Source organism: Staurois parvus, unplaced genomic scaffold, assembly GCF_062004578.1.
Source record: "Staurois parvus isolate SC_StPar_1 unplaced genomic scaffold, SC_StPar_1.0 ptg001432l, whole genome shotgun sequence".
NCBI lineage: Eukaryota > Metazoa > Chordata > Amphibia > Anura > Ranidae > Staurois > Staurois parvus.
The window spans coordinates 7,652,238-7,659,570 of record NW_028319228.1 but is presented as its reverse complement, the minus strand read 5'-3'; positions in this window follow the sequence as shown (position 1 = coordinate 7,659,570).

The window sequence follows — 7,333 nt, the reverse complement described above, 5'->3', positions numbered from 1 at the left end:
TGCCAAAACTTAATTGAACAAGCTGATGTTAGAAGCTGATTGGCTACCGTGCACCAGATTCTCAGTTCACCTGTTTTAGTAAATCTCCCCCTATATGTTAGCACAAATGATAGGAGAAAGCAGCCAGTCAACTGATTTGTGTAAGACAATGTGGGCAGCACAGTGGCTAAATGGTTCGCACTTCCGCCTAGCAGTACTAGTGTCATCGGTTCGAATCCCAACCACAGCACTACCTGCCTGGAGTTTGCATGTTCTCCCTGTGCCTGCGTGGGTTTCCTCTGGGAGCTCCAGTTTCCTCCGACACTCTAAAGACATGCTGGTAGGTTAATTGGATCCTGTTTAAATTGGCCCTAGTATGTGTATATATGAATGTAAGTTACCTTAGATTGTACACCCTTTGAGGGTTATGGGCTGATGTAAATGCAGGGGTGTAAATAAGAGGGGGTCAGGGGGTCTGAACCCCCCCAGAGGAGAGTTGCCAACCATCCCTGGCTGCAGACTGCAGCCCTCTAAATTTGGGCAGTGAAAAGAACACAGTGGTGGAAACAGCAGCAGAGGAAGGGAGGGATGATTTCAGAAAGAAAACCGTTCTGTGCAGCAGTGGAGGTGGTGAGCAGCACTGGGGCTAGGGGTGTTTGGGAAGGGTGGGGGTGGTTGTGGTGACAGGCAGCAATCTCCTTTATCACTTTCAATTAATCAGCTGGAAGCCACGGGAGGGAGAGGAGGAGACGAAGCTTCCAGCTCCTTCATTGAAAGTCATACAGGAGATCACTGCCTGTCACCACAACCACCGCTGCCCCTCCCACACACCCCTAGCCCCGGTACTGCCCGCCGCTGCCCAGAACAGTTTTCTTTGACCCCGCTCACCCACCAACCAACAGACTGCCGCTGTGCTCTAGCTGCTGTGTTCTTTTCACTGCCCAGCAGCCAAGCCCCTCCCTCCATCCTCCACCAATAGGAGAAGAGGGTAGAGAGCCTGGATCTGCTCTACTTCCCCCTGTGCCCACCCACACTCTATTTCGTTCATCTTTAGAGGAGGTGTGGGCGGGAAACTGAACACAGCAGCCAACAGTCACAGCTCTGATGCTTCTGAAGGAGTCATGCTGAGTTTGACCTAACCTTCCTTTCATCCTTCCACCCTCTCCCTTCCATCCTTCCACCCCCCCCCCCCTCCATTCCATCCTTCCACCCACCCCTTACTTCCTTCCACCCACCCCTCCCTACAGCCCTGTGTGATTGTACAATATATATACTGTATGTAAAGCACTGTGTAAATTGAAGTACCTGTAATAAATAAATAAATGTGTACACTTGGCACAGAACATTAAGGGCACATTCAACCTATAGCATATTGTCAAAATGTACTGATTACTGCAACACATAAAAACACACACTGCATGCATTTCTGTGATCCAATGTGATAAACGTGCATGACAGTGCAGCACAACACACTGACATAAAATGTAGTGCAGTATGCCACAGATAGGACATGCACTATTTCAAACCCATGGGCTTCCTTAATGTAATACACATTAACATGCATGTGCTAATGTACCGCAGTGTGAATAGGACCAAAGGCTACTGTACAGGCTTTGGGTCTTACAGGGTTGTATCACTTGAAAACCAGCACTCTATTCTAGGCAACAGTGAGGATTTGTTATTTGTGAGAGGTATAAACACCTACAATTGTTTCTCCTGGTTATCATGAATCTACTTCACATGCTAAAAATATCTTCTTAAAAAGGCATAGCCACCCTGGTTTAAAAGTGTTATTACACACCTACAGTCAGGTCCATAAATATTGGGACATGGACACAATTCTAACATTTTTGCCTCTATACACCACCACAATGGATTTGAAATGAAACGAACAAGATGTGCTTTAACTGCAGACTGTCAGCTTTAATTTACATCCAAATCAGGTGAACGGTGTAGGAATTACAACAGTTTGCATATGTGCCTCCCACTTGTTAAGGGACCAAAAGTAATGGGACAGAATAATAATCATAAATAAAACTTTCACTTTTTAATACTTGGTTGCAAATCCTTTGCAGTCAATTACAGCCTGAAGTCTGGAACTCATAGACATCACCAGACGCTGGGTTTCATCCCTGGTGATGCTCTGCCAGGCCTCTACTGCAACTGTCTTCAGTTCCTGTTTGTTCTTAAGGGCATTTTCCCTTCAGTTTTGTCTTCAGCAAGTGAAATGCATGCTCAATCGGATTCAGGTCAGGTGATTGACTTGGCCATTGCATAACATTCCACTTCTTTCCCTTAAAAAAACTCTTTGGTTCCTTTTGCAGTATGCTTTGTGTCATTGTCCATCTGCACTGTGAAGCGGCGTTCAATGAGTTCTGAAGCATTTGGCTGAATATGAGCAGATAATATTGCCCGAAACACTTCAGAATTCATCCTGCTGCTTTTGTCAGCAGTCACATCATCAATAAATACAAGAGAACCAGTTCCATTGGCAGCCATACATGCCCACGCCATGACACTACCACCACCATGCTTCACTGATGAGGTGGTATGCTTAGGATTATGAGCAGTTCCTTTCCTTCTCCATACTCTTCTCTTCCCATCACTCTGGTACAAGTTGATCTTGGTCTCATCTGTACATAGGATGTTGTTCCAGAACTGTGAAGGCTTTTTTAGATGTTGTTTGGCAAACTCTAATCTGGCCTTCCTGTTTTTGAGGCTCACCAATGGTTTGCATCTTGTGGTGAACCCTCTGTATTCACTCTGGTGAAGTCTTTTCTTGATTGTTGACTTTGACACACATACACCTACCTCCTGGAGAGTGTTCTTGATCTGGCCAACTGTTGTGAAGGGTGTTTTCTTCATCAGGGAAAGAATTCTTCGGTCATCCACCACAGTTGTTTTCCGTTGTCTTCCGGGTCTTTTGGTGTTGCTGAGGTCACCGATGCATTCCTTCTTTTTAAGAATGTTCCAAACAGTTGTTTTGGCCACGCCTAATGTTTTTGCTATCTCTCTGATGGGTTTGTTTTGTTTTTTCAGCCTAATGATGGCTTGCTTCACTGATAGTGACAGCTCTTTGGATCTCATCTTGAGAGTTGACAGCAACAGATTCCAAGTGACAGCTCTTTGGATCTCATCTTGAGAGTTGACAGCAACAGATTCCAAATGCAAATAGCACACTTGAAATGAACTCTGGACCTTTTATCTGCTCATTGGGATAATGAGGGAATAACACACACCTGGCCATGGAACAGCTGAGAAGCCAATTGTCCCATTACGTTTGGTCCCTTTAACAAGTGGGAGGCACATATGCAAACTGTTGTAATTCCTACACCGTTCACCTGATTTGGATGTAAATACCCTCGAATTAAAGCTGACAGTCTGCAGTTAAAGCACATCTTGTTTGTTTCACTTCAAATCCATTGTAGTGGTGTATAGAGCCAAAAATGTTAGAATTGTGTCGATGTCCCAATATTTATGGACCTGACTGTATATGAAGATCAAAGTGATGATTGCGCCTTCCTTGCATCTCAAGCCTTGAAACCACTGGCGTAGTGACAGAAAGTTTAAAGGCACAGACTGGTGACCTAAAATCTAAGGAAACACTTGTGATGGACATCTTGATTGTGGAGTGCTCCTTTAGAGTACCAGAATGACTGAGATCAGGAACTTCTGAGGAACTGATATGCAAAACTTAGCAAGGCTGCCATCAGCAACTGGCATTATACAGGTTCAGGGTAGTTACTGAGGTTGTGTTTATGAGTAGAGAGGTGTGCAAACGGTACAAGACAGGAAGCAGGTGGGGTCCTAGTCAAGGAGGTCACACTGGAGCAAGTGATAGACAGGTACAATCTGTAGTCGGAAAGAAATCAGCAAGAATGGAGTATGCCATCCTCAGGAAGCAGGCCACAACCACTCACCTGTTTCTATGAGCTGCTTGTGTGTCATAGGCAGCATAGGATTGCTGTGGATGTGGGTGCACCATGACTTTGAATATGTGTTTGAGTGGAACCACACTTTGAAAGCTCCATGCAGACTGGGTGTTTTGCTAACGCTGGTAACATTAGCTGTGTAAAGTGACGTTAAAAACATGAGTTTTTCAGCTTTTTTTTTAGCATGTTTGCATTAGTGTTTAGAAACCTTTTTCCATGTTTTTCTGCATTTTTTTCTTTTTTACCAAAAAAAGTCCAAAACACTGTTTTGCAGCATTTTACCACGTTTTACCACATTTTTCAGCGTTAGAGCATTCTTTACAGCAAATAAACTCCTCTAGAAACCAACTAGTCCTGGGGTTTTTTTCCAGCGAAAAACGTCCCCACCAAAAAATGTTGATTACAGTCTATATGTGCATGGACACATAGGATAACATGCTGGGGGGTTTACTGGCTATAGAAAAAAACATCAAAAGCCAAAAACAGCTGCTGTAAAAATGTCCAGTGTGCACGAGGACTGAAACTGTAGCATGACAGATTTATTCCAAACAAGTACAATGCAGAAATCTTGTGGGATTGAGTCCTTTAGAAGAAGTCCTATAGAACTTTTCATTTGTCTATGTATTTTGCTAGCATCACGAAAAACTGCTAACTTCCCTACTGTTAACAAGCCCTAAGATATCAATATCGTGTGGTATGAGGTGGTATACAATCAGCTACCCTAACGATTGCATAGCCTTTTTTCCAGACACTCTGGAGAAGTCCCAGTTTACAGGTATATTTTTCACTGCAACACTACTATTCCATGCACGTTTATCCACTATTATTGATAAGAATGTTATCACTTTCTTCATGCTTTACATGTTTTAATTATAATATGCGGCATAGCTCTCTACCTCATTAATCTATGGCACACAATCTATATTGTAGCACACAATGATGTGTTTCTGCTACACTGTATATGTGTACAGAAGTGCAATAATGAATGTTGATGCATAGAGTGATGACTTAAATCCACCACAAACCAATCCATTGGAAAGACTTAAAAAGGGGGCAAAAATCCATATTTCACTAAATTGTTTTGCTAATTAAAATGGATTTCAGATTTTCTGAGGTACCTTAGCATCTTGATTTACTCATAAAAGTGGTTTAAGACTTGATTCAATATTGTGTGTTTGACCTGTTTTAGTGGATATTGATTAATTGGAAATTCCATTTAATAGTATTGCAGTGTTGTTCAATCAACTGTATCTTGAAGTCTCTATAGTTATCTCTGTGAAGAGCTGCTTTTTCTTTTCTTTTTTTTAACCACTGCATTGGATCTCTTCATAAAAATCAAATTTGTATACAAATGCTGTAATAATGTTTTCTCTGAATAATGAATGGCATTAATGGATGGATGGATAGATGGATGGATGAACGCTCATTTTTATAGCATCCGCATATTCCCCAACTCTTTCCACAAGTACTGTATACAGGTTCTGAAAAAAATACAGGGGCTGCCTTTCCAGAATGCCTTCTGAAAATTCTAGTTGCCTGAATATGTATGATTTCAATATTTTTAAGTTATACAACTAGAACAAACATGCAGCAAATAGATGTTTTAGAGAAAGCGATCAACCCCTAAATCTATGCTTTTTCCATATCAGGCAACTAGCATTCTAGACAGAGATATGCACACTAGCATCCTCTAAATTTATTTCATGAGAGGTCTCCTTTAAACATTAAATTATTTACATTGTCTATAATGAGCTTACAGCAACACCTTCCTGGAGTTTGCATGTTCTCCCTGTGCCTGCGTGGGTTTCCTCCGGGTACTCTGGTTTCCTTCCACACTCCAAAGACATGCTGGTAGGTTAATTGGATCCTGTCTAAATTGGCCCTAGTAAGTGTATGTATGAATGTAAGTTAGGGACCTTAGATTGTACACCCCTTGAGGGTTAGGGACTGATGTGAATGTACAATATATATGTACCGCACTGTGTAAATTGACGGAGCTATGTAAGTACCTGAAATAAATAAATAATACAAAATAAAATTCCTACCAGTTTGGATAAACATATATTTACTTCCCATAGTAAGGATTGTGGGAGATAACTTGAGCAAAGGAAATCCACAGAAACATGGGGAAACCTACCAACATCATGGAGATACCAACTGTAATTCAAATACATTTCAAAGTTAAAGATAAGCAGATATAAAAGACAAAAAAGCAATGCCCTGGGTGATAACACAGCAGGCATCATGACTGATGACAGTTCCTTTGGGATAGCAACTGGTGACAAAAGGGTTAAGTGTGAGGGCAAAGCGTGGAGGAAAAAGGATGGCAGTGAACTAGGTGTGAGGTTATTGGTGGGGAGTGTAAGAAGGAGGGGTCTGTCTTTAATGTAGTGCCTGGTGATCTGCAGGGGGAGGAGGGGTCCCTTCAGTCTGCACATTATTATTTGTATTATTTATTTATTTCAGGTACTTATATAGCACCATCAATTTACGTAGTGCTTTACATATATATTGTACATTCACATCAGTCCCTAACCCTCAAGGGGCATACAATTTAAGGTCCCTAACTAATATTCATATATACACATACTACGGCCAATTTAGACAGGAGCCAATTAACCTACCAGCATGTCTTTGGCGTGTGGGAGGAAACCGGAGTTCCCAGAGGAAACCCACGCAGGCACAGGGAGAACATGCAAACTCCAGGCAGGTGGTGCTGTGGCTGGGATTTGAACCAACGACCCTAGTACTGCCAGGCGGAAGTGCTAACCATTTAGCCATGTAAAGGAGAGAGCAAGTCCCTCCCACCATTAGTGTTTTGGCTTTGTTATTCTTACTTTGATTTCCAAAAAAACCCCAAAAAACTGAGGAATATGTAAATATACTGACTACAGAATGTCAATGACATGGGGTTTTTTCTTTTGTTAGGCTTTGTTACTTGTCAAGCATGTTCATGTGTGTGGGGATTAGCATAGTTGTGGTGTTTCTGTTGTACCTTTTCATAACACAGCTGGCGGTTATCCCTTTTGCGGGCTAAGGTGGCAAGTGGTGGATAAAGTTGGATGAATTGCTGGCAGGATGCCCAAGTAAGCCCCTGAACCCTACCTGGATGGCTGGAGGCTGAATTGGCTCCTGATAAGGAAAGAGAGTTTGTGGACACCCACTCAGGTCTGCCATAGGAATATTGGAGCTGGTTATATGTGATGTGAATGTACAATATACATGGAAAGTGCAGCATAAATTGGTATATAAGTACCTGAAATAAATAAATATGTCGGTGTTTTGATCATTCATCATTTACATATATCAAGCTGTGGCCGATACATAAAGTATAAACCCAGTCAAAAGAACTTATGTTGTCGGAGTGGTTATTTAAGGTTATGTTTTGTTAAGAGAGAAGTGAACAGTGGATCAGTCATGAA